This window comes from Furipterus horrens, unplaced genomic scaffold (assembly GCF_987537825.1).
Source record: "Furipterus horrens unplaced genomic scaffold, mFurHor1.1.pri manual_scaffold_15, whole genome shotgun sequence".
Lineage (NCBI taxonomy): Eukaryota > Metazoa > Chordata > Mammalia > Chiroptera > Furipteridae > Furipterus > Furipterus horrens.
Window position 1 is genome coordinate 22,796,744 of NW_028327185.1, and position 24,603 is coordinate 22,821,346.

At 44.0% G+C, this 24,603-nt stretch overlaps 1 long non-coding RNA gene across 1 annotated transcript; it reads right to left on the reverse strand.

Moving 5' to 3' along the window:
* Nucleotides 1–8,269: 8,269 nt before the first annotated feature.
* Nucleotides 8,270–24,584, reverse strand: LOC149992527 (uncharacterized). The gene is made up of 3 exons (XR_016508336.1): nt 24,441–24,584; nt 9,591–9,659; nt 8,270–8,637 (listed from the first exon to the last, which is right to left on the reverse strand). It is a non-coding gene; the product is annotated as an uncharacterized LOC149992527 (long non-coding RNA).
* Between the last annotated feature and the right edge of the window lie 19 nt (nt 24,585–24,603).

Consider the following 24,603-nt stretch of genomic DNA (forward strand, 5'->3'; position numbering starts at 1 on the left):
TTGCTACATCTCTGTCCTCATCTGATCACCATCCACTGTATAAATACCCTAAAATTCATTTATCTCTTCCACTGCTGGTGGACACTCTTCCAGGTTGTGGCTGTCACGCTGACATGAATGAGTGGCCAAGGGAATAGGATCCTTGGCCCGGTCACATGTCTCAGATGCCTGCACAGGTTTATCACCTAAGGGAACCAGAAAGCCTGCCGCCCACAGCCCTCGCCCCGTCCCGAGTGCCCCCGTGGGAGGTGCCCTGCAGAGCTGAGTGAGCCCTGACCAAGGCCCACGGCGCAGGTGCCCTGTGCCCTCGGGGTCCCGTCTGCGCCTGCATCACGGGGCAGCATGTGAAACACCTTCTCCCCAGCAAAAGTCACCAGGCAGTCCCGGTCCGCTGACATATGCTTCCTCCCAGACTATCTTCTAGCAAAGCCAAGTGTGTTCTGAGAGCTGATCAGGGTGTTTAAAATGGTAAATTAAAATGTAGTTCTGCTGGGAGGCCCCTCTCCAGCCACGGTCACTGGGGTGATGGAGGTACTCAGCTGGCAAAGCCAGGAGTAACTCGGGTCTTGCTCTGGCCTCGCAGCTCACGTGTGCGGATTCTTTGACGACTCCGCTGGTCAGGGCTGAGGAGAAAAACAGCTCCGCGTACCTGTCCATCGCTTGACTCCGAGGGACTCGAAAATGTGACAAGAATGAAAGGAACAGTGTGCCCAAAGTATCTCAAGTGTGGGGGACTGCCTCCCGGGTGGAGATTTACAGAGGGAGACAGACAGGGTGCCGCGACCCCGGGAAGACAGAGGCGGGGACGGAGGGGCAGGGCAGGAGCAGGAGAGGAGCTTCCGGCTTCTTCATTTATTCATTTTCTCTCACCACCACCAAAAAAATTGGAAGTGGCTTTCTGCAAAATGTGGCAGATCCTCAAAACTAAGGGAGTGAAAACTTAGCTCTTACAACAAAGCAAAAGGTAAAGTGAGAAGACAGAATTATAATTAAATACAAAAATCAGCCTCAAGGAAAGTTACCAAAAGGGCAAACCGGCTCTGAGCTTCCAGAAAGCCTAGCAGAGGGAAGCATTGCATGTCACATAACTTCTCTGGTTTCACAGGACGCCTTGGGAGCAAGGGACCTTCCCGACCGCCAGTGGCTACCCCTGTGCTCAGCCCATCGCAGGCAGCTCCTGGTATGTGTGCTGATTGAAAACATGTGCCAAGAAGCCTGCAGGTGTTGCTCATGGGGAGTCTGCCAAACTGGCATTACAGCTGGCCAGCAAAGCCATGTCTGGACCCCTTTTGCAAGAGAACAGCTTGTAAGATTTTACCTCGTATGATTTCTTTTGTTGATTTGAAAGAAAGTTACCAAACAGGACATTGAAAAAGGAAAGTGCACAGATATATGTGGGCAATTTAAATACCGAATATAAAGCACGCGCTCTGCTACCAACAGCCAGGGGAAGAAAGAGACCACCACCCCCACAGCCCCTCCTCAAGAGGCAATTTACCGTTGTCTTCTTTCTTTACAGTTTTACCGCCTGCGTGTTTAAAACCTAAAAAGGACAGTCCTGTTTCTGAATGAATGGAATTACACTGAGGTACGAGTTCTGTGTCTTCATTCTTTCTGTCTTTAAAAAAAAATCCTCATTGAGGAAATGTTCATTGATTTTAGAGAAAGAGATGGGGGTGGGGAGGAGGAAAGGAGAGAGGGAGAGAAGAGAGAAACACTGATCCATTGCTTCCTGTCCATGCCCCAACCAGGGACCGAACCTGCAACTTCCAGTGCGCGGGACAATGCTCCAACCAGCTGAGCCGGCCGGCCAGGACAACGTGTTCTCGTTCTTTTGCTCAGTGTACTGTTTGGGGGACTCTACCGTGTTTTTACAGCTGCACTTTGTCCTTTGCTTGTCGCAGTGTATAAACCACACTTGATCAATACTTCCTCCTGTCCGTGCACGTTTGGTTTTGTTCCAGTCTTTGGAAGCCTGCCCGGGTTTTCCAGCCCACCCTGGGCTCTCACTTCTAGTTGACCCTTGCTCAGGCTCTCCTGGCCACCAGCCGCTGCCCAGGGAAACCCCCTCCGTTTCTGCCCAGTAGCTCCTGGCTCGGTCTCCCAGCCAGCCCCTGCACCTCTAGTTCTGGGTACCAGTCACTGTCCCGTGACCTCGTGCCTAGAGCCGTCTCATGAGCCCAGACACTTCATTAGCTTTGACTCAACTTTTACTCCCTCTTCTTCTTCTTCCTGGATTTCACCTCTGCTCTCTTTTCGAGCTCCCGGGCTAACGGCATCCAGCCCACCCGACCGCTGTGGCCACGCCTGGCTTCCCGTAATTGAGACTGCGAGTGCGAACTCAATGTCTGCCACCGTCCTTTCCCCGATCCCCACTCTCTGCCCGGGCTCCTTGAATTGGATCAAACAGCCTTATTGGGTTGGAGGACCTGAACTGCCTCTTTACAGCCACTGAAAATAGGACCCATTGGCCAGCTTCAATAAACTCCGAAGTCAATAGATACAAATGTAAAATGGACCCACTATTTCCCACAGCCAATACTGTTTTATTTCCCACCAAACTTAAGTCATGAAGGAAATTAGGTCCATGAATTCAATTGAGTGAGTTTCTTGTGCATTTAGTATGTCCTGGGCACCCTGTGAAGTGCTCTGAATTGAAAAAGTTGAAGAAAGACACAAAAGGTGGGCAGTGTAGCTTTTTGATCGCAGTCAGACCCTGCGCTCTAAGGATGACGCCAGAGCTCACACCCAGAATATTCTTGCAGTGAGCTTGTTCCTTCTGCAAAGGCACAGCCCAACCGGGGCAGTTGGGAGAGGCCCAGAACTGTTCACATATTCTACGAAAACGTCATCTTCTTCGTGGGAGGGTAGCCCCGGGATGCGAAGAGATTCGGTGTCTGCAGCATCCAGGAGGGAGGGCTCATTGTTAGCTGGGCTGCATACATTCAAAGGCTGAGGGGCCGGAGGGTGGGGGGACAAGGGACATGGCGGCAGGTCCACCAGCACAGACTCACCCAGAGCAGTGGGCAAAGCAAGAGGCAGAGACCTGGGGAGATGGAGAGCATCTGGGGGGCCCCGCCTTCCTCTGCACACACATGTGGCGGCTTGGCTTACAGTTATTTGACTCCGGTCTTGTGGGTTAAGCAGAAATGCATATGGTGGAGCCCCGCGCCCTCAGGAGCTGAGAGTCTCAGTGGAGAAACTAATCTGCACACAGATGAGCAGAGCACCCTGTGCTGGGGCAGGACGCTGAGCACCTGGTGCACCTGGGAAGGCCTCCTGGTGGAGGCAAGGCCAGGCAAGTCGCATACAGAGGTGCTAGGGGGGCAGCAGCAGCAGGAGAGCGGGGAAGGCCAGCGTTTCCGTGCTGAGTCCGCAGCCCTTTTACTTCGCAGCTTCTGTGCCGCCTTCTCTCTCCTTCTGTAGCTCCGGCACGTCCGTGGTGCTTTGCAGAGGGTGGGCACCCGGAATGCAACTGAGTGCCCGGGTCAGCGCCACACAGGCCACTCTAGCAAGAAGCTGAAGGGGGCAAGAGGCCAACATCTTAGCCCGTCACATGTTTCTGGACCAGTAGTGGGGCCCTGTGTCTATCTACCCCCGGCTGTGATGACCATGTGGCCTTCTGTGTGCTCCGGGCTCCCTAGCGCAGTGCTGGTGACACAGTGGGCCACCCCACAGTGTTCCTGTCCTGGCTGGAGCTTACTGGTCCTCTCCTTTCCTATCTCCACCTTCCAGGGGCTTCCTGGAAGATGCCCCCGAGGGTACCTGCTTAAGGGCTGCTGACCTGGCTGTGACAGAATTAGCGACCGACGGGGCTTCAATTCCACCTCATCCGTGGGAAGCTGCTCCTCCTCCAACTGGCAAATGACTTCCAGATGCCACAACAGCTCAAGTTTTCATTGCTTGCTGCAAAGACCAAGTCTCCTCTTCCCCATGGGCAAGGCTCTGTGTCACTGAAGCACTTTTGAAAGGAGAGGACAATGAAATCCATTTTTGGTGTCATCCTACTTGGCAACAAAACAAATACAAGTCCTTTCAGCTGACAATGCACTGTGTGCTCTGATGGGGAGTCAGCCTTCCTTCTTGCATGAGCTCTGTTAGGGACTCAGGTCTTCACTCAGAAGGCATGGACTCATCTTTCTTTGACTTACTTTCTCCATTTACAAACTAGAGATAATGGTGTAGTTCCCAACCTCTCTTGTCCTACAAGGGTATTAAAATTCAAACTCTTGACCAAACTCACCCACAGGTTTCCCAAGTTCTGATAGACACATGTTTGGACAATGATGTGATGATTCTCCTAGACACTGGCCGGTGCCCATCTGTGACTGTCTGCTGTCTCCTGTCATCCAAGTTGTCGCCTCCAAGCTCTGCCCACCTTGGCTGGACCACCTCCCACCGCCTGCCAGCCTTCTCTGCCAGCGCACCAGACACACGCACCCTGGCCCACGGCATCTGCTTCCTAACCAGCCACCTCCTCCTGTGGTTTCTCTTCCAACCACCCTGTGACTACTGCCAGAGTCTCTAGGACATCTTTCTACAATGTCCTTCTTGACAGATTGTCCCCCAGGGGTGATTGTGTCCCCTAGGGGACATTTGGCAGTGCCTAGACACTTGGGTGGATATCACAACTGGGGTGGGGGTGCCACAGGCCAGGGATGCTGCTCCACCTCCTACACCTCCTACAACGCCTCCCCTGATGAAGACTTCCCTGGCTCACAACGTCACGAGGGCCAATGTCGAGGAACTCTGCCCTAGACACACACACACATACACACAGATACACACACATTCAGCGGCTTCTTAGAACCTATAAAAAAAGTCCAAGTAAAGTGAAGTAAACAGAGCACTTTGCATTGTGTCAGTGCATAGTATACACTTTACATATATTAGCTGTTTATATTCTAATTTTGGAATCACACAATCCATATGAATGTTCTGAATGGTTCAACTATCATGTACAGATCAGATTTGGAGGACAAAAAAAAATCAATTCCTAATTCACAAGGTCATTCCCAATGTACCTTCTGCATTTAGAATTGATACCTCCATTGTCAATGTTCTCCTAGCATTTTGCTTATGCTCAAAGTGTGGTTTTCATTCTTTTTCTGTGTTACATTTCGTTGCATGTGTATCTCCTCTATTTGACTCTGAATTCCTTGAGGCCCAGCCTACAGCATCATCATCTGTGATTCACACATAGAAATTACTCAATAAATGTTCTTTGAGTGAAAATTTGACTTACTGAGTCAGACTTTATAGATGCCTTTTGATATGCTGTTTTCATGTCAAATGTGTGATGTCCCAGAAAAATATAGTTACTAAACTAATGATTTCCTCTGGTATTCATTTATAAAGTGAAGATGCACAAGTAAGAGATTTTTATTTATAGTTGAAAGTGTAAATTTGACCAAAGGGTGAGTGAGATCAAGATTGGTTTAAGTTAAAAATGACTTTGGTACAACTAGACTATGAATACCACGCAATAATGAAAAACAGTGTAGTGTGGTTACATACTGTGGTGTGGGAAGACCTCTGAGACATACTGTTAAGCAGCCCCTCTCCTGAGCTTCTCTATTTTTATTAATAGTATTCCGCTCTTTTTAAAAATATATTTTATTGATTATGCTATTACAGTTGTCCCAATTTCCCCCCTTTGCCCCGCTCTGCCCAGTACCCCTCTTCCCTCCAGCACCCCTCGCTTAATGTCAATGGATTGTGCATGTAAGTTCTTTGTCTTCTCCATTTCCTTTACTATTCTTAACATCCCCCTATCTATTTTGTACCTACCAATTATGCTTTTTAATCTCTGCACCTTTTCCCCATTTTCACCCTTCCCTCTCCCAGTTGATAACCCTTCAAATGATGTCCATACCTATGATTCTGTTCCTATTATGTTTGTTTGCTTATTATTATTTTTTAGATTCAGTTGTTGATAGGGATTCAGTTGTGAATTTGTTGACATTTTAACGTTCATAGTTTTGATCTTCTTCATTTTCTTAAGTAAGTTCCTTTAACATTTCATGTAATAATGGCTTGGTGATGAACTCCTTTAGCTTTACCTTGTCTGGGAAGCACTTTATCTGCCCTTTATTCTAAATGATAGCTTTGCTGAATAGAGTAATCCTGGTTGTATATCCTTGCTTTTCATCATTTTGAATACTTCTTGCCAGCCCTTTCTTGCCTGCAAAGTTTCTTTTGAGAAATCAGCAGACAGTCTTATAGAAACTCATTTATAGGTAACTCTCTGCTTTTATCTTGCTGCTTTTAAGATTCTCTCTTTATCTTTCACTTTTGGCATTTTAATTATGATGTGTCTTGGTGTGGTCCTCTTTGAGTCCAACTTGTTTGAGACTCTCTGTGCTTCCTGGACTTGTATGTCTATTTCCTTTACCAAATTAGGAAAGTTTTCTTTCATTATTTTTTCGAATGAGTTTTCAATTTCTTGCTTTTCCTCTTTTCCTTCTGGCACTCCTATGATTCAGATGTTGGCACATTTAAAGTTGTCCCGGAGGTTCCTAAACCTGTCCTCAATTTTTTAAATTCTTTTTTTCTCCTTGCTGTTCTGGTTGAATGCTTCCTCATGTTCCAAATCACTGATCTGAATCCCAGCTTCATCCCCTCCACTGATGGTTCCCTGTAGATTTTTCTTTATTTCACTTAGTGTAACCTTCATTTCTTCCTTTATGTTGTACTCAATGAATTCTTTGAGCATCCTGGTCACCAGTGTTTTGAACTTTTCATATGATAGGTTGGTTATCTCCATTTTGTTTATTTTTTTCTGGGGTTTTGTTCTGTTCTTTCATTTTGCCCATATTTCTTTGTCTTCTCAATTTGGCAGCCACCCTGTGTTTGTTTCTGTGTATTAGGTAGAGCTGCTTTGACTCTCTGTCTTAGTAGCGTGGCCTGTTATAGCAAAGGCACCTGTAAATTGTGTGGGACAGAGCCTTATGTAATCCACCAGGGCATGGTAACCTGCTTCACCACTTTGTGGCTCTGTGTGGGGGCAGGGCTGGGAGAGGGGACAATGCTGTTGCCTGGCTTCTGGAGGTTTGCCTGGCTCTTGCCCTGTGCAGCTGGCACTCTTCCAGCTGTTGCTCTGGTGCTGAATCCCAGAGGGGATGGATCTGTGTATGTTTTAAGTCTGTGCGGGCCCTTTAAGCGGAGTCTCCCAAAAATGGAGCATTTTTTCCCACCATCCCAACTTCCACTGGTTTTTACAGCTAGAGTTATGGAATTTATCTTCCTGCTGCTGGAACCCTGGGCTGTGTGGTCTGGCCTGGGGCTGGGATTGCTTCCTCCCAAGGTACCCCTCCTGATTTTTATCTACCACCCAGGAATATGGAACCACCTGTTCTGTTGCAGCTGCTTCTTCATGCCACACTGTGTCTCCGTGCCTCTCCACCCGTCTCTGTGGCTCCACCCCTCCTAACCGTCTGGGTGAATGTGGCTTCTTTAAATGCTTGGTTGTCAGATTTCCATACAGCTCGATTTTCTGACGCAGCTGGGTGGGTGTTATTTGTTTTGAGGTCTAGTTGTAATTCTTTCTGTGGTTGCATGAGGAGGTGAAGCCTATTTACCTATGCCTCCGTCTTGACCAGAAGTCCAGTATTCCATTCTTACAGTAACACGGCTCATCCCCTTTTCTCCTCACATCCAGTGAGTCCCACAAACCTTCTCACCTCGAGACCTGCCATCCTCACTCCCATCTACAGCACAGCACTCCTCACTGCAGTATGACAGTCGGCCTGTTCTAGTTTCTTCCTGCTCTAAAGATGTGACGTTACATACATCATCTTCTGGCCCACATTTAATAGTCTTAGCTTAGTATTCAAGACTTTTCATAATTTCACCCCTACCTACACTGGGACTTTAATATTATCTCCCACATCTACTTGAGTTGTCTTCTCTACAGACCTGGTGAGGGTTTGTTCACAACACTCTGCAGTTATTCCCAGAATCATGGTGACCATGTGGCTCTCCTCCATGGTGACTACTGTAATGAGGGTACCAATCCTGCATCAGAGCACCTGGCTTCTGATCTCCACCCTGCCCTTCAGTAGCAGGGACGTTGGGGAGAATCCATCTCCTCATCTGCTGCTTCACCTGTGAGATAACAAGACAGTGTCTGCCTCGCCAGCCTCTCCTGGTAGCTGTGAGGAGCAACTGAGCTTTTTCTGCAGGTTTGCCAGATTTAATGAGTATAAAAAAGCAGACCAGGTTAGACCTCTTCAATGAAACTTTTCTCGGCCTTTAATAATGACCTTCGTAGGGGCAATGCACCTGATTTAGTTGCCTTGTGGTGTTATTTTTGTGAACATCCCCTCCCCACCTTAAATTTAGGTTTTTAAAAAAAGAAATGACATTTGTGGCCTCTTTATATCCCCAACATGTAATATAGTTCCTGCATGTAAGGAGTGCTCAGTTCATAGGGTATTGTCCCCGCCATAACTATGAACAGCCTTCCTTCTTCCACTTTCAGACTTATCCCAGTTTTGATGACAGATTTTCTGATGAATAAATGACTGTGGATGGTGATGTTGGTGGACAAGCGGCCTTCATGCTGCATTTTATGGGCTTCTGTTTTTGCTTTCCTTCCATTCCTCAATGTTGCAGCCAGATTTTTGATGTTTGTTTCTGAACACAGAACAAAACCATTCATTAGCGGTTCTTTCACATGGGAACGTAGCATTATAATTTTCATTTCAAGTCCAGCAGCACATTAGGATGAAATAATCATCTCCTGAAAAGCTGTGTGCAAAATATTGCTCTTCTCCTTTAGGCTTAGCTGGCTGGCACAGAGATGGTGGGGGCTGGAGGCGACATTCTTTAAGTAGCCTTTGGGTTTGAGTGGAAGAGCAGCATAAAATCAGCAGCTGACACAATGGGACAGCAATTTGGTTCCCTGGTATTTTAAACATCATTATAATGAGTTGCATAAGGAAGACATGTTTTCAGGTATCAATTACAATCAGTACTGAAGAGATTAAGAAATTAGAATTTTATTTAGTCCCTAAGCAGCCAATTAAGACACAATCCGTCAAACCAATGTGATTTTTGGGTTTGGATTCTTGTTTCAGTTCCTCTGGTAAGCACAGCTATGGCGTTGGTCTGAAGGCAGTATGAGAAAGAACTGTGATAGTTCTCCCATCAGCAGGGTCGGGGGCCATCTGGGCCACCATGTGTAGGGGCCTGCCTTTGAATCTGGCTCCTGCGTCAGCATAAGAACCCATGATATGAGAAACACACTAAGTTCTGCCCTGGAGGAGTCAAAACCCTTAGGGGACAGGCAGATTGAGAATTGACACTTGTGGCCAGATCTCCCTCCTGGACTATGTGCAGTTCTGGTAGAAGCGATGTCATGTGAGTGTTCAGTATGCATGACATTTTAGGGGCGAGAGGTACTGCTGTAGAACCACAGTGATACCACATCGGTTTGGATGACACGTCTTACCCCAGGGACGGGCACACTGATACACATTTTAATCCTCTCATGACTTGGTTTGATGGAATTGGGATCTGGCTTCTACTTTTGGTCACCTTTTCTGGAAAGTGAGTTACATTCCCCATAAGTATCATGCAGGACCCACCTTCTGAAGTGTCTCCATCTGTGCTCTTCCAAACACTCGCTTGCTCCACATGCTAATTTAGGTGTTCTCCTGGTGAACCCAAAGAAAGTGACTTTTCAACCTTAAGTTATTTTTTCCATTATATATTTTTAAAGTTAAGAACTTGGAGCACTGGCCAGGCAGCTCAGTTGTGGGTTCAACGCCTGGTCAGGGCATGTACAAGAATCAATCAATGAATGCACCAGTAAGTGGGACAACAAATCTCTCTCTCTCTCTCTCTCTCACACACACACACACACACACTTTCTCCCTTCTTATAGCTCTCTAAAAATCAATTAAAAGAAAACTGTATGGGATGGATTAGCTCCCACAGGTAGTGTGTAGGGTCTCACCATCTTCTGGGTAAGAAGCAATGATTAACAGCAATTCTGTATTCTTTTGAGTCCTCATTCCACAGCCATACCAAGGTCAGTATGCAGTAAAAATTAATCTTCCACAATTATCTATAGCCATTACCCCCAAGGAAATAGTAGCTAATAGATCTGCCAAAATCCCCATGACCTTGGCTCCTTGGAGAGGTGGGGCTCTGTTGAAAGGCCGGGTGAGTTGTGCCATTCACTTCTGGGCATGAAATTTATACGGTGAGGACGGCCATTTCCTGGCTTGTGGCTGCAGAGTCTCCTGAGGACGTGGGATCCCTTTTCTAAGTGTACAGTCTCCCTGTGTGCCAACAGTGGGGCTGTGGGTACACGATCCTTCAGAGGAAAAGCGGGTTAAATTTCCTGGCATTTTTAGAGTAATTTCTTCAAGTTAGATGGAAGCTAACTAGTTCCTTCATTTTTGGTCTGCTCGTATCTCATCATCTCCATCACTCTTTACTAAAACAAAAACTCAAACCCTGGCCGCATCACTCCATTCTGAGCATATCCTCATGACCCAGGGCTATCACTTTAAGACCAAGACTCTTTCTCAGTCAATCAGATAGAAAGTTAACCTAGGCAATGGCTCTCTCTTTTTTCTTTTTTAATCCTCACCGAAGCATATGTTTATTGATTTCAGAGAGAAAGTAAGGGAGAGCGAGCGAGCGAGGAGAAACATTGATCGGTTGCCTTCTGTACACTCTCTCACCGGGAATCAAACCTGCAACCTTTTGGTGCGTGGGACGATGCTCCAACCAACTGAGCTCCCAGGCCAGGGCTAGAAAATGGCTCCTTCCATCTCCCATTCTTTTTGCCCTCTTGAAAAAACTTAAAGTTGTCTGCTTCTACCAATTAAATGACAGTTACTCCCCACTCCACTGAAGCAAAATAAGTACGTTTTGGCTTTATACTTCCTTACACTGTTGACATGAACAACTATAGGACTATATAGAGCCCAAGTGCTTTTGTTAACTCTGACCAAAAGGAAATGAGCCAAGGGGTGCGCCAGTGTAGGAAATCCCACCCTAAAAAAAGAAGTGGATGTGTTCCTTTCGCTTCCCTGGCCTAGACTCCGCTCCCAGTCAGCTCGCCCATGTGGTTGGTCTCACTCGAGCCACACTTTCCAGTTGGGCCCCTAAAGGATCTCTCCTTTTAAGGCTAAGACAATGATGCAGCCCAGTCTGAGAGAGGCTGGGCAGGCTGGGCCTGAATGCTATATTCAAAGGGTGAAGTCCTCTACCCTCAAAAACAAGTATATTTGTACGATAATACTGCTTTCTCACTGGAGAAATTCATCTTTGAAATTCAGATGTCCCTGCTAGAGCCTTGAGGTGGAGAGAGGAGGGAGGGAGCAACAAAGGGGCGGATGAGACTGGACCCCAGGCCACGCTATTTTGGCTGAGGACTAGCCTGCTTATGCACACCAGCCTCTGCTGGGTGGATTAGCAGGCTGGAAAAATGCCTGTAATAAAAGAATAATTTCAAAATAAGCCTATTTCTTTGGGTGTAGAGCAGCTTAAATGTTTTTAGCAGTTTTTAAGGTGCCTTTTCAAAATGACATTTGTTCTCTACCCAAAGTGTATCTGTAAAACCTAAACGAGGAACAGATAATATAACGTATGGAGCCCAAAGCGAAATGCAAACGCAGGCTTTCCTGTTCAAACATGGAGAATTCTGGGTGGCTGGCGACAGTAGCCTCTGTAACTGAGGGAGAGCCCCTCCCGGGGGCGGCCTGGGAAGCTGCAGGCTGTGTGCCCACCAGGCCCCTTGGGCTGCACGTGACTTTTGCTCACCAGTTCTCCTTTGACCAGTTCCTTAGCTGCTGCAGTTCTCAGGGGCGAGGTCCCTGGAGAGCAGCAGAACTTCCCTCCCTCAGTGTGGGAACCTGCTAGGAAGGCCCAGTCTTGGGCCCTGTCTGTGCATCCACAAGCCCTCTGGGGGTCTGTCCCACGTGCGGGCCTGGGCAGTGTCAGGTCTGGGCAGTGCTGCCAGATGGGCTGCAAGAACAGTGGACAGATTTTGGATTTTGGAATAGAAGTGACGTTGGGGGTCATGAGGCCTGGAGTTCATGTCTAACTCTACTCATCCCGGAACAATTTACAGAGACCAAATGGCCTGTTTCATCAGTTAATTACTCACAATCACCTTCCCAGTAAAGCCAGCTCAGATCCCAATTTTAAAGATGAGGAAATCAAAATGCTGAAAGTGTTCAGCAAGTAGGCAGGTGGAGCTGGGATTAAAACCCAGAGCTCCTAAATCCCTCCCAGTGGCCCTCTCCTCGTCCTCCAGGTAACAGGACACAGCTGCCAGGTGAGCTCAGCTGCTCCCTCTCCAGCAGCTTCAAAACGCGACAGGAGCCAGTGAGCGGCCCGACTCTCACAGGGACATGCAGGTCACAGAGACTCAGTTAGGCGCACTGACAAGGACTGAGGGGGCCTGATGTTGGTAAGAAGCGGGTTTCCGTGGAACTCACCGCGGACTCGGAAGTTGCAGTTTACTGTCCCTGTCTGAGGGCCGGTGCTCAGGCCCTGGCACCCGCAGGTCCCCCGCAGCCTGTGCTACACTCCCTGTACCCTCAGGTCTGCCCCTTACATTCCTGTCACTAAGTCACTTTGAAAGCCTTGGCCCCAGCTTGTCATTTTTTCCATTCTGAGGCCCAGGCTATTTGTAGTTTCTCCACCTGTCACCACAAGCGTTAGGCTGCAAAGGGTGAGCTGGCTTCATGAAGCGCATGATACCCCAGCCCATTTGGGACACCACGCTTCCTTGGAATGTTCCATTTTAGGGACCCTTTTACAGTCCTCACAGCTCTTCATGTGTAACTTCATTTGGATTGGGAAATACATATTGAGTTAGTTTCTTTCAGGGCCTGAGTTATGAGCATTTCCCATTTGTAAAAGAGGACTCTTTGATAACTTACAAATTGCATAACATGCTCATGATTAAAGAAATTACTGCATGAGTCCAAGCAATACAGATGTTATAAAAGGATCATTATAGCCCTAGCTGGCATGGCTCAGTTGGTTGGAGCGTTGCCCTGTAATGGAAGGATTGCAGGTTTGATTCCTGGTCAGGGCACATTCCTAGGTTGCAGGTCTAGTTCCTGACTTGGGCTTGTACAATCCCTGGACTGGCTGTGTATGGGAGGCAACCAATCGATGCTTCTCTCCCTCTTCGATGTTTTCCTCTCTTTCTTTCTCTCTCTTTAAAAAGCAATGAAAAAAAAAAAAAAAGTCCTCAGGTGAGGATGAAAAAGAAAAAGAGAAAAAAGAAAAAAGGATCATTATAGAAGAAATAACTGGAAATAAAGCAGGAAAACATAGTGCAATAAAAGAATATCTAATTTTCAGAGTGTAATTTATAGTGAAAAATGGAAAACAATCACCAAAGCAGTAACTAAAATGGGAAATTATGGAGAGTATTAATAAAAAGATAAAACAGAATGTGTCATAGACCTAAATGTAAAATGCAAAACTATAAAACACCTAGAAAATAACATAAAGAAAATCTAGGCGAACTTGGGCTTGGTGAAAGTATAATTCATGAGAAAAAAGGATGTTGGACTTCATTAAAGTTTTTTTTTTTTTTAATTCTGTTCTGTTAAAGACACTATTAAGAGAAAGAAAAGACAAGCCACTGACTGGGACAAAATATTTGCAAAACACATACTTGATAAAGGACTGGTGTCCACCGTATACAAAGAACTCTTAAAATCCAACAATAAGAGAACAAACAACCTGATATTTAAAATAGGCACAAGATCTGAACAGACACCTCAAGAAACAAAATAAAGAGATGGCAAATATGCATAGAAGATGCTCTGCATCACATGCCATCAGGGAATTGCAAATTAAAACAACAGGACACCACTGCACATCTGTTAGAATGGCTAGGTCCTACCTGCTACCGTTTTCCTCTGCCTGAAGGATTTCTTTTAACCTTTCTTGCTGGTAATAAATTCCTCCAGGTTTTATGAGTCTGAAAAAAAGTACTTGCTTTCATTTTAAACTATATATTCACTAGGTGTAGAATTCTAAGTTTACAATATTCTTTTAATATTTTAAGATATTCCCTGATGTCTTTGCCTCACATTGCTTCCAGCGAGAAATTTGTAGTTAATCTTGACCTGCTCATAACCTTTTTTTCCCCCTCTGTGTAAAACATATCTTTTTTCCCCTGCCTACTTTTAAGATTTTCTTTATCATTGATTTTGAGCAATTTGATGTTTTCTTCATGTTTCTCGTGCTTCAGGTTCAATGAATATCTTGAACCTACGAGTTTATAGTTTTTGTCAAATTCAGGAAATTTTCGGCCATTATCTCTTCAAATGTTTTTTTCTGTTCTATCCCCTCAGCCCTCTTTTTGAGGGATGAGTTGCTTATATATTATGTTGCTGGATGTCCCACCCCTCACCAATATTCTGCTTTTGTTTTTTTAATTCCTTTTTCTTCTTGTTTTATATGTTGATGATTTCTCTTGCTAAGTCTTCAAGTTCACCAATATTACTGATGACCATTTTAAACTAAACTCTTGGTCTGAACTTTTTAGAAGTGTGATGTGGGGCTGCAAGGCCAAACTCATATGAGAGCCAGCTCATATTTAGACATTCTTGGGGATGAATGTTTTTCCCTTTCCCACAGCCCCAGGGTCTAGGACAGAGTGCTTTGGTTGCTGGCCTCTCCTAGTCCACTGCTCACAGATGGTACAGCCTCTGGAGCAGACACAGAAAACTGCAGTCTTTCTGCCAAAGAAAAGCAACTGGCCTTTTGGTATATTCTGTAAATTCATGTATTCTGTTTAAATTCAAACTAACAATAACTATTTTGAATCCCCACTAAGGAAAGTGTGTCCTACTTGGTTTTCTGTTGGCAACAGAATCTTATCCATATAAACACACCTGAGCAGCAGTTTTTTTCTCCTTTTACAATTTTATTTTTCAATTACAATTTACATAGCATATTATTTTATATTAGTTTCAGGTGTACAGCATAGTTGTTAGACAATTATATACTTTACAAAGTGTGCCCCCCCCTGATATTTCCAGTACCCACCTGGCACCATACATAATTAATACAATATTAGTGACTATATTCCTTATGCTGTACTTTAAACCCCCATGACTATTTTTTAACTACCAATTTGTACTTTTTAATCTTTTCACCTTTTTCACCCTTCCCCCCAACCTTTTCCCTCTGTCAACCATCAGTCTGTTTTCTGTATTTACGAGCCTGTTTCAATTTTGTTTGTTTATTTTGTTCTTCAGATTCTTATTTCACTTAGCATAATAACCCCTGGGCCCATCATGTTGTTACAAATATCCATAGTTCATTCTTTTTTATGGCCCAGTAATATTTCATTAAATATATATATCACATCTTCTTTATCCTATCATCTAGTGATGGAAACTTGGGTTGTTTCCATATCTTGGCTATTGTACATAATGCTTGCAGTGAACGTAAGGGGTGCATATATTCTTTTGAATTAGTGTTTGTATATATACCCAGAAGTAGAATTACTGGGTCATGAGGCATTTCCATTTTTAAATTTTTGAGAAAGCTCCATACTGCTTTCCACCGTGGCTGCACCAGTCAGCAGTCCCACCAACAGTGCAGGAGGGCTCCCTTTTCTCCACATCCTCGACAGCGCTTGTTGTTTGTTAATTTATTGATGATAGCCATTCTGACAGATGATATCTCATTGTGGTTTTAATTTGCATCTCTCTGATGATTAGCGAGGAGCGCCTTTTCATGTCTATTGTACATTTGTGTGTCCTGTTTGGAGAAGTGTCTATTCAGGTTCTCTGTTCATTTTTTAAATTGGATTGTTTGTTTTTTGGGTAGTGTTAAGTTCTATGAGTTCTTATAAATTTTGGAAATTAACCCATATTGGATATACCATTGATGAATATGTTCTCCCATTCTGTGTATTGTCTTTTCATTTTGTTGATGGCTTCATTTGCTGTGCAAAATCTTTTTAGTTTAATGTAGTTCCATTTGTTTACTTTTTCTTTTGTTTTCCTTGCCCAAGGATATATATTGGCAAAAATATTGCTAAGAGAAATGTCTGAGGTTTTACTGCTTATGTTTTCTTCTAGAAGTTTTATGGTTTTGATTCTTATATTTAAGTCATCAATCCATTTTGAGTTTATTCTTATAAATTGTGTAAGAAAGTGCTCTAGTTTCTTTTTTTTTTTTGCATGTATCTGTCCAATTTCCCAACACTATTTATTGAATGAACTGTCTTTACTCCATTGTATGTTCTTGCTTCATTTGTTGTATATCAATTGATCAAATAGGTGTGTATTTTTTTCTGGTCTTTCTATTCTGTTCCATTGGTCTATGTGTCTGTTTTTATGCCAGTACCATGCTGTTTTGTTTACTATGGCTCTGTAGTATAGTTTGATGTCAGGTAGTGTGATACCTCCAACTTTGTTCTTTTTTCTCAAGATTGCTGTGGCTATTTGAGGTCTTTTGTGGTTCCATATAAATTTTTGGATTTGTCCTAGTTCTGTGAAAAACGCATGATATTTTAATAGGGATTGGGTTGAATCTATAGATTTCTTTGGGTAGTATGAACATTTTAATAATGGTAATTCTTCTCATATGCTTCCACTTATTTGTATGTTCTTTAATTTCCTTCTTCGGTGTCTTAAAATTTTCCAAGTACAGGTCTTTTACCTCTTTGGTTAAATTTATTCCTAGGTATTTTCTGATGCAAATGTAAATGGGATTGTTTTCCTAGTTTTCCTTTCTGATACTTCATTATTGGTGTATAAAAATGCAACTGATTTCTGAATATTTATTTTGTATCTGAGCAGCATGTTTTCAATGAGCAATCTCATCTCTGCCAGACCTGGTGCTTCCCAAATCTCTCCTTCTAACCAGATCTCTCTTCTGGGCTCCAGATCACAAGTTAGGTGTGACTGCTGACCATGTCCCAGACTGACATCACCGTGTTCCCCACCCCTTCTCCCTACTCCCTCCTGATTTTCCTCTATTGTCTCAAGGAATGGTACATCCACCCACTGACCAGATTTTTTGATCTGTCTTCCTCTGATTCCATCCAGTCAATTAAAATATTTCCTCTGTTTTCCAAACGTCTCTCACAGCCCTCCACTCCAGCCTCATTGTCACTGTCCTGGCTCCCACCGTATCCTTTGCTGCTGGAATGATCTTCTACCGCAGTCCAATTATGAGCCCCCTGAGTGAATCCTCCAGTGGCTCCTCCCAATTTAGAGAACAAATCTGCGCTGTCCAGGGTGGTATGCAAGGCCCACCTCATTGCCCGAGCCCATGTACCCGTGTGTCCAGCCTTATGTCCTGTTCTGCCTGCCCTGCCGCCTCATATTAGACTCTCACACTCAGGGCTCTAATAGGCCTCTTGCCTTGGCACATGAGCTTCCTTCTTCCTAAACAGACCCCTGCTTATGTACCTGCAAAACCCATCTTTAACATTGCAGCTCAAGCCCCACCTCCTCTGAAAAGTCTGCCTTGTCTCATCTAGTTAGACCCGCGTCCTGCCTTCCTGTACTCACACATTCGTACACACTTCCAGTACACTTACTACATGACTGTCCTGAGCCTTCACTAATGTCCTTCTCTCCCTTGTAGTGTGGGAGTGCCTTAAAGGTGAGAATAATTTACATTCCTCTTAGTATCACCAGCACCTACCATGGTCCTTGGTACTAAAAGCATGCTCAAAAGAGATTTGCTGAATAAAGAAGTGAACTTTTTGACCTGTTTTGTCCACATTACTTGGCTGAGCCAGAGCTGATTCAGAGAACACTCTAGAAATTCCTCTTTTGTTATATGAAGCATTCCTAAATTGGAGGGGTTCAGGGAGGTTGGTCATTCAAAGACAAGAGTTGAGCCCTGGCCTGGTATCTCAGTTGGTTAGAGCATTGTCCCAACATGCCAAGGTTGCAGTTCCATCCCTGGTTGGGGCACATATAGGAATCACCAATGAATGCATCAGTAAGTGGAACAACAAACTGATATCTCTCTCCCTCTCCCTCTCTCTCTCTCCCCCTTCCTCTCTCTCTAAAACCACTTTTTAAAAAAGCTTGACTTAAAAAAAAAAAGTTTGTAAAGAATGATTTCAGCCACCACCCAAGTTTCAGTCAAAATCACGAAGTGTGTAAGGCCTCCACCAAACTTTCTCACCTCTTCCTCATCTAGCACCGTATTCTGTCCTTTGACACCTCCCGTCCTATATGCCACCCACCCAAGCCTTCCCCTTTTCCAAAAGTCCAGCTTAAACCTCACCACCCAAACTCAAATTCACCAAGCCCATCTCAGATACTGCCTGGACGAAAGACTCTGATCGGGCAAACGTGATCCTCTGTGTTGTTCAACCTCCTAACCTCCGCAGGTTTTGAGAAGGCTCTCTTGGGCTAATCTGGCTTCAGTGGAACCTGAAGGGCAGTTCTGGCAGGAACAGGGTCTCATCCCTGGAGATTAAAGTTTGCCAAAACAGGTGATAGGGAGAGTAGAGCCAGACAGAAGAAAGAGGATTTAGAGGCATTCCCAGAACAAGAGCAAAGTTCTGAAGTGGATGCTAGAGATGGAGAAAAAAGCCTAGGCGTGGAGGAGTCAGGAACTTGTGCTGGAACCTGGTGGGATGAACAAATGGGAGGTGCCCTCCAGGAACGCCAGAGGCAGGCTGCTGCCGTCCATGCATTTATTTGTTGGGCTGTGATGTGCTATTCACTTGCAGAACAGCATCTACATCCTAAATGGACTGTCTGTCAATCTAAGTGGCTCTCAGGTCAGTGGAATATGGGGGACATAATTTTTGAGCAGATGGACTTCCAATATTCTTTGCCTTCTGAAAATTCCGGAGGATGCATACCCTTCCCTTTTCTCTCCCTGCTCCTATCCCTTCTTCCCTGCCCCTCCAACAAACACGCCAAGATGGATGGCCAGGAAGTTAAATCAACTCAGTGAGAAAATTCTGCCTTTAGGAAGAATGATCTGCATGCAGTGATATAGAAAGATATCCAAAATACAATGTTACATTATAAAAAGGAAGTTGCATACTAGTTCATATAGCTTAGTCCTACCTAACTTTTTTAAATTAATACTTACATATGTGTGAATATGCATACAAAAGTTTTGAAAGCATTCACAAGACTCTGTCAACACTAATTGTTTGCAGGATAAAGAAAAATATGACATTTACAAATGTACACTTATAACAAATTGAAATACCCTCAAGCACGGTTAAATAGGCATGCCACCTACCTGTGCTTTGTTACTTTCTTAAGGGATTCTGAACCTGGGGGCAACTCAAGGAAACTGTAAACATCCTCAATAGGTAAGAGGATGTGGGCAGATGCATGAATGAGTGTTGAAAATGCCATGGATTTCATGCTGCCTTAAGTCTATTCTTCACTATAACTAACAATAACGGGATTGAATTTTCTCTCTTATTCACCCACGCTGCTTTCTGGTTCTGTTGTAAATTGAGGTGTTTTCACTGACACAAGTCCAGTGGAAGCCAGTTGTAGGGAGACAAAAAATTGAATGCAAAGTTAAACTGGATTAATAGATGAGATTTCAGACCTTGATGCTGTATTATTCTTAATCTGGTGAGAACACTACTGGAGTAATAGAGGCTGTCAGTTATCACAAAGGTACCTTGTACTGACTGGAAAAAACAAATAGCACAAAACCAGGTAACATAAATCGTTCATGCTCCCCCATCTTTCCACCCCCCGTTTCCTTATGGTTCACTGTTCATCTAAGTACAAACGTTTTAGAGACATGTAATTTTCTTCCACAAAGGAAATCACTTTGGTAACTTGCTTTTCAGTTCTAAATTGCAACGTAAAAGCTTAGAGATGTTCCATAACTTTCTTCATAAGCCTCCTTCACATGCACATTTGTCCATAACTGTAGCGTAGATTCATAAAAATGGAATTTCTGGGTCAAAGGGTCAGTTTACAAATCCCTTCCAAAAAGACTGCATTGAAATAATATTTTAGAAAGATTATATAGAAACATGCAGAAGTGTGTCCTGAAGAAAAATTAAGAAGGTAATATGATGTACCTGTTGAATATATGGGTTTTGTAATGACTCACTGCATATTTGAGCTGTGTGACCCTGGATGGGTTATATAACCTCTTCAAGTCTCAGTTTCCTTGTTTGTAAAATGGGAACCATAGGCCCCACCCCTCTCCTAGATGGCTGTGCAGATTGAAGGAAATAATTTATGTAACGTGATTACAACAGTGTTTATCACAATCAGAGCCCTTAATAGATGCTACAATACTATGGTGACGAACCTGGAAAACAAGGATCATGAGATAATAAAAAGGAACTTTCTGTGTATTGTTGATTGCCTTGAAATACTTTGAAGTCAACCATGTAGAATCAGATTAGATGTCTATTCTGGAGCTCCAGAAGAGAGACGGGGCTACTATCTCTCCTCTGGAGATAGTTACATCACATTTTCCAAAAACAGGATGAGTTCAGAGGCCTGCCTTGTAGATTACTAAATTTGTGGGCCTCATCTAAGAAAATAGAATGCAAAAAACCCCATGAATTCTAAACTCGGTACAAAGTTTTGGAAAGGGTCGTGCAAGTGAGGATCTCTGAAACTTACGTTTATTAAAAAAAACTTTTTTTAATGGTGTTTTTCAGTGATTCATATACACATGAACTGGATGGAAGTTGGACTAGATAACATCTAGTATCTCTTAACTTTCTATTAATCTAAAAATTATTCATACATATAAAATGGCTTAAATAAATGTATTCAGAAAAAGAAAGAACAATTTGCACTATTAGTTATTATTCCTGAAACAACCAATAGTTCTGAAAGATTAAGTTTCCGTCGGGACAAGAATTGTGCAGTGGTAATTGGAAAGGGCACTCGGAGGGTCCAAGAAAAGCTGACAGGAAGGCCTGAATATTAACACAGCGGAAGGAGAGAGCCAGCAGGGAAGCAAGCCAGCATGCTTGAACACCCCTGGCCATTTCTCTGGGTTCTCATGCATGTCAAGGATATTTGGAGACATGAACAGAGATTGAGCATCTTGAGCCATGAAGTTTTTCACCAGTTTGAGGTGAGATTGTGGCTGGCTGAGAATTTAGGCTGGTGACCTAGAAGAAGTCCTGAAGAAGAACCAGTGGAAACAAAGACATGACTCTAACTGTGGCTTTGTCACTCAGGAGTTGATCTGAACCAGGGACCTTAATTCCCCAGCTACAGCTAACAACAGTCCCGGGTTCAAGTTCTGATCTTACCACCTATTAGTCATGTGATCTTGGCCAAATTACTTAACCTCTCCACCCCACAGTCTCCATATATGTGAGTGAGGAAGGTTATACTCACTTCTTACATAAGGTTTTCATGAGATTAAATTAGGTAATATTCAAAATATTCTCCATCATGCCTGGAACAAATTAAGTGTTCAATAAATGTTAGTTATATTTGTTAGTTTTTTAAAAGTTATGGACACCTACTAAGTACTGTTTCATGTACCAAGGGTAGTGGGTATTCCAAACTGTACAGGACAGGAGCCCCGGTACGAGACAAGATCTTCTTAAGTACTCTACTGAGAGTTCCGGGATCGATGCAGTCTGTGGATGGAGTGGGAATGTTCCCCCCTGGCGTGAACACCATGCCCTCTTCCCTCTGATCCTTCAGCTAGTTCTTCCCTTGCACCTGGGTAGTTTCCTCACAGGCATGTCTGATCAGTAGTACTCTGCTGAATACTCAGGGGGGACACTGAAGACCTCCAGAGCCCTCTCTGTATGTGGCCCTCTCCTGATACTCTGTTATACGAACACCAGCTGCCACCTTCTCCCATGACTCAGCTTTCTCTCCTTGACCCATGGAGTCCCCCAGACTCCAGCTCAATGCTCTGGCTGGACACTGACGCAGCTACTGGGCTCTTTTCCTCTGTCTCCATCTCTCAAGATTCCTGTCCTTTGTCATCTGATGTCCAGTGAATCGAAAACCATTGTTTCATATGCTTTGTCTTTTGTCTGTTTGTTTGTTTTTGTTGTTTCAGAAGGAGAGGTGATCTCAGTCCCCATTACTCTATCTCGGCCAGAAGTAGAAGTCTCCTCACTTCCATCGATACTTCTTGACCTTAGCTGTTATTCCTGCAAATATTTTTCCCTCTTTTTTTGTATCCTACCACTTCAGGGACTCCAATTACACAGATAATAAGCTGCTTGAAGTTCTTCCACATCTCACTGACCCTCTGCTTATTTTTTAAAGCCTTTTAATTTTTCTCTGTGTGTTCCATGTTGGACTGTTTCTACTGTGATGTCTTCAAGTTCACCCATCTTTTCTTATGCAATGTCTATCCTGTAGTGAAGCCCATTCAGTATATTTTTAATCTCAGATGTACTTTCCAGCTCTATATATTCAATTTGGATTAAAAAAATAACTTTGATGTTCCTATTCAGCATGTTCAATCTTTCCTCTAACTTCTTGAAATATGGAATGCAGTAGTAATTATTTCTAATGTTCTTTTCTACTAACACTATCATGTGCCCATTTTGGATCAGTTTGATTGACAGATTGTTCTTATGTATCATATCTTCCTGCTTCTTTACACACCTGATAATGTTTATTAGGTGCTAGAAATAGCAAATTTTACCTTATTAAATATGAAATGTTTTTGTATTCCTATTGGCATTTTTGAGATTTGTCTGGAACATAGATAAGTGACTTGGAAACAGTATGATCCTTTCACATCTTGCTTTTAAACTTTTTCAGGAAGGACCAATATATTATTTACATTAGGACTAATTCCCCCCATTTCTAAATATTCTACCTGATGCTCTGTGAATTATGAGCTTTTCCACTCTGGCTAAAGGAAACTAGAAGTATTTCTGGTCCTCTATGAGTTCCAAGGGTCATTCCTTCTAATCCTTTTGAGTGCTCTTTCCTTGCTTGGCCTCAGATGTCCTTCTCCCCAGTTTACACTGATCTGACAACAGTGAGCCCCTCTGCAAATCTCCAGGGCTCACTCTTTGCAGCTCTCTCCTCTTCTGGAATTAGTCTTGCAAACTCTGGGCCACATTGGTCCTTTATTGCATTGCATCTCGGAAAACTTTCTCCAGGAGATAAGCTGGGGCAATGGTAGTGATAATGTTGTTTATTCTCTGCCTCTCAGGGATCATCATCTTTGTTTCGTTTATCCCTCCCCACCCCCCAACATTTTAGTTGTTTTATGCAGGATTCTGCTTCTGGTGCCTTTTTCCACATCTCATCTGAAACCTGAAGTTCTCACAGTTCATTCTGATGACTAACATGAACACATTTTATAATTGATGATCAAGTTTCTAATAGTCAAAACTGACTGGTAAACTTGTTCAGAGTATGATTTCAATCGAAAATGTAAACTTAAATTTTTAAATTTAAATCCAAGCAAATTAGCCCAGTCACTGTTTCCAAGGATACCTGTTCCTTCAGCTAGTATTTGAGCACCTAGTATGAAATAGGCACACTTCTAATTGCTGGCAAGTACAGCTGTAAATACGGCAAAATCCCTGCCCTTGTGGAGTCCACAGTCTAGCGAGTATGCTCTTTAAAAATGTTAATGTAATGTATTCGCTGCTAATTTGTCAAAGTCTTTTTGCAGAAAGCTTGAAACAATAAAACTAAGTGATACAAAAATTCTAAGGAATAGCCCTGGCTGGTGCTGCTCAGTGGACTGAGCATCGGCCAGTGAACCAAAGAGTTGCTGATTAGATTCCCAGTCAGGGCACATGCCTGGGTTGCGGACCAGGTCCCCAGTTGGGGGTGTGATAGAGAGGCAACCACACATTGATGTTTCTCTTTCTCCCTCCCCTCCCCTCTCTCTAAAGAAAGAAATAGAGTCTTTAAATTAAACAAAAAAATTCTAAGGAACAATGATAAATCCAGGCACACTTTCAGCTTGAAGCATGTCAACAAATGGTGCAGTGTTTAGGTTACAGCAGGTGCATAATAATTATGATAAAAAATGTCAAATTGCTTGTCCCAAGTGACCTTATTATCTTGGTTCCTTCAGGGGCATAACTAATAGGGGAGATCTAGCCAGTACCCTTGGGATGGAAAGGCTTAAGTGTGACATGTAACACGAAGTTGCTCCTCCTCCATTGTCAGTTCTTTGAAATTTATGACTGGCAGGTGAGAGCGGACGCTTCCTGCCATGGTTTTGGTTCCTGACCTTTTAATATGGTTGGTCCAAGTCTCTTGCCTTGATTTCCCCAGGTGAGGATGTAGAGGAGGGGAAGAAGAAAGAGGATTCTGCAGCTCCTAAACGTTACTTTTTAGGGGTGTGTGCGTGAAGTGTATGCTAGATAATGAATATGTGCAACTATATGGAAATCATGAATATGCAAACGAGGCACGAAAAACGTGGACACGTTGAGGGGTGGTCAGGGACCCAAGCTGTGGGGGTCCCTCCTGGCCCATGTACGTACACTCACCCACCAGGGTACTCACCCAGGCGTCCAAGAGTCCAGCCGCCAGAGCCAGAGGGAGCAGGTGGGCGGGGTGGGGACTCCGAACGCGGCCGAGGTGTGCGGGCAGTGACTGGAGCGTGGTCCCAGAGCCTCCAGGAACCCCGGTGCCCCTGCCCACCGGCTCCTGCCCCGAGCGGCGTGGG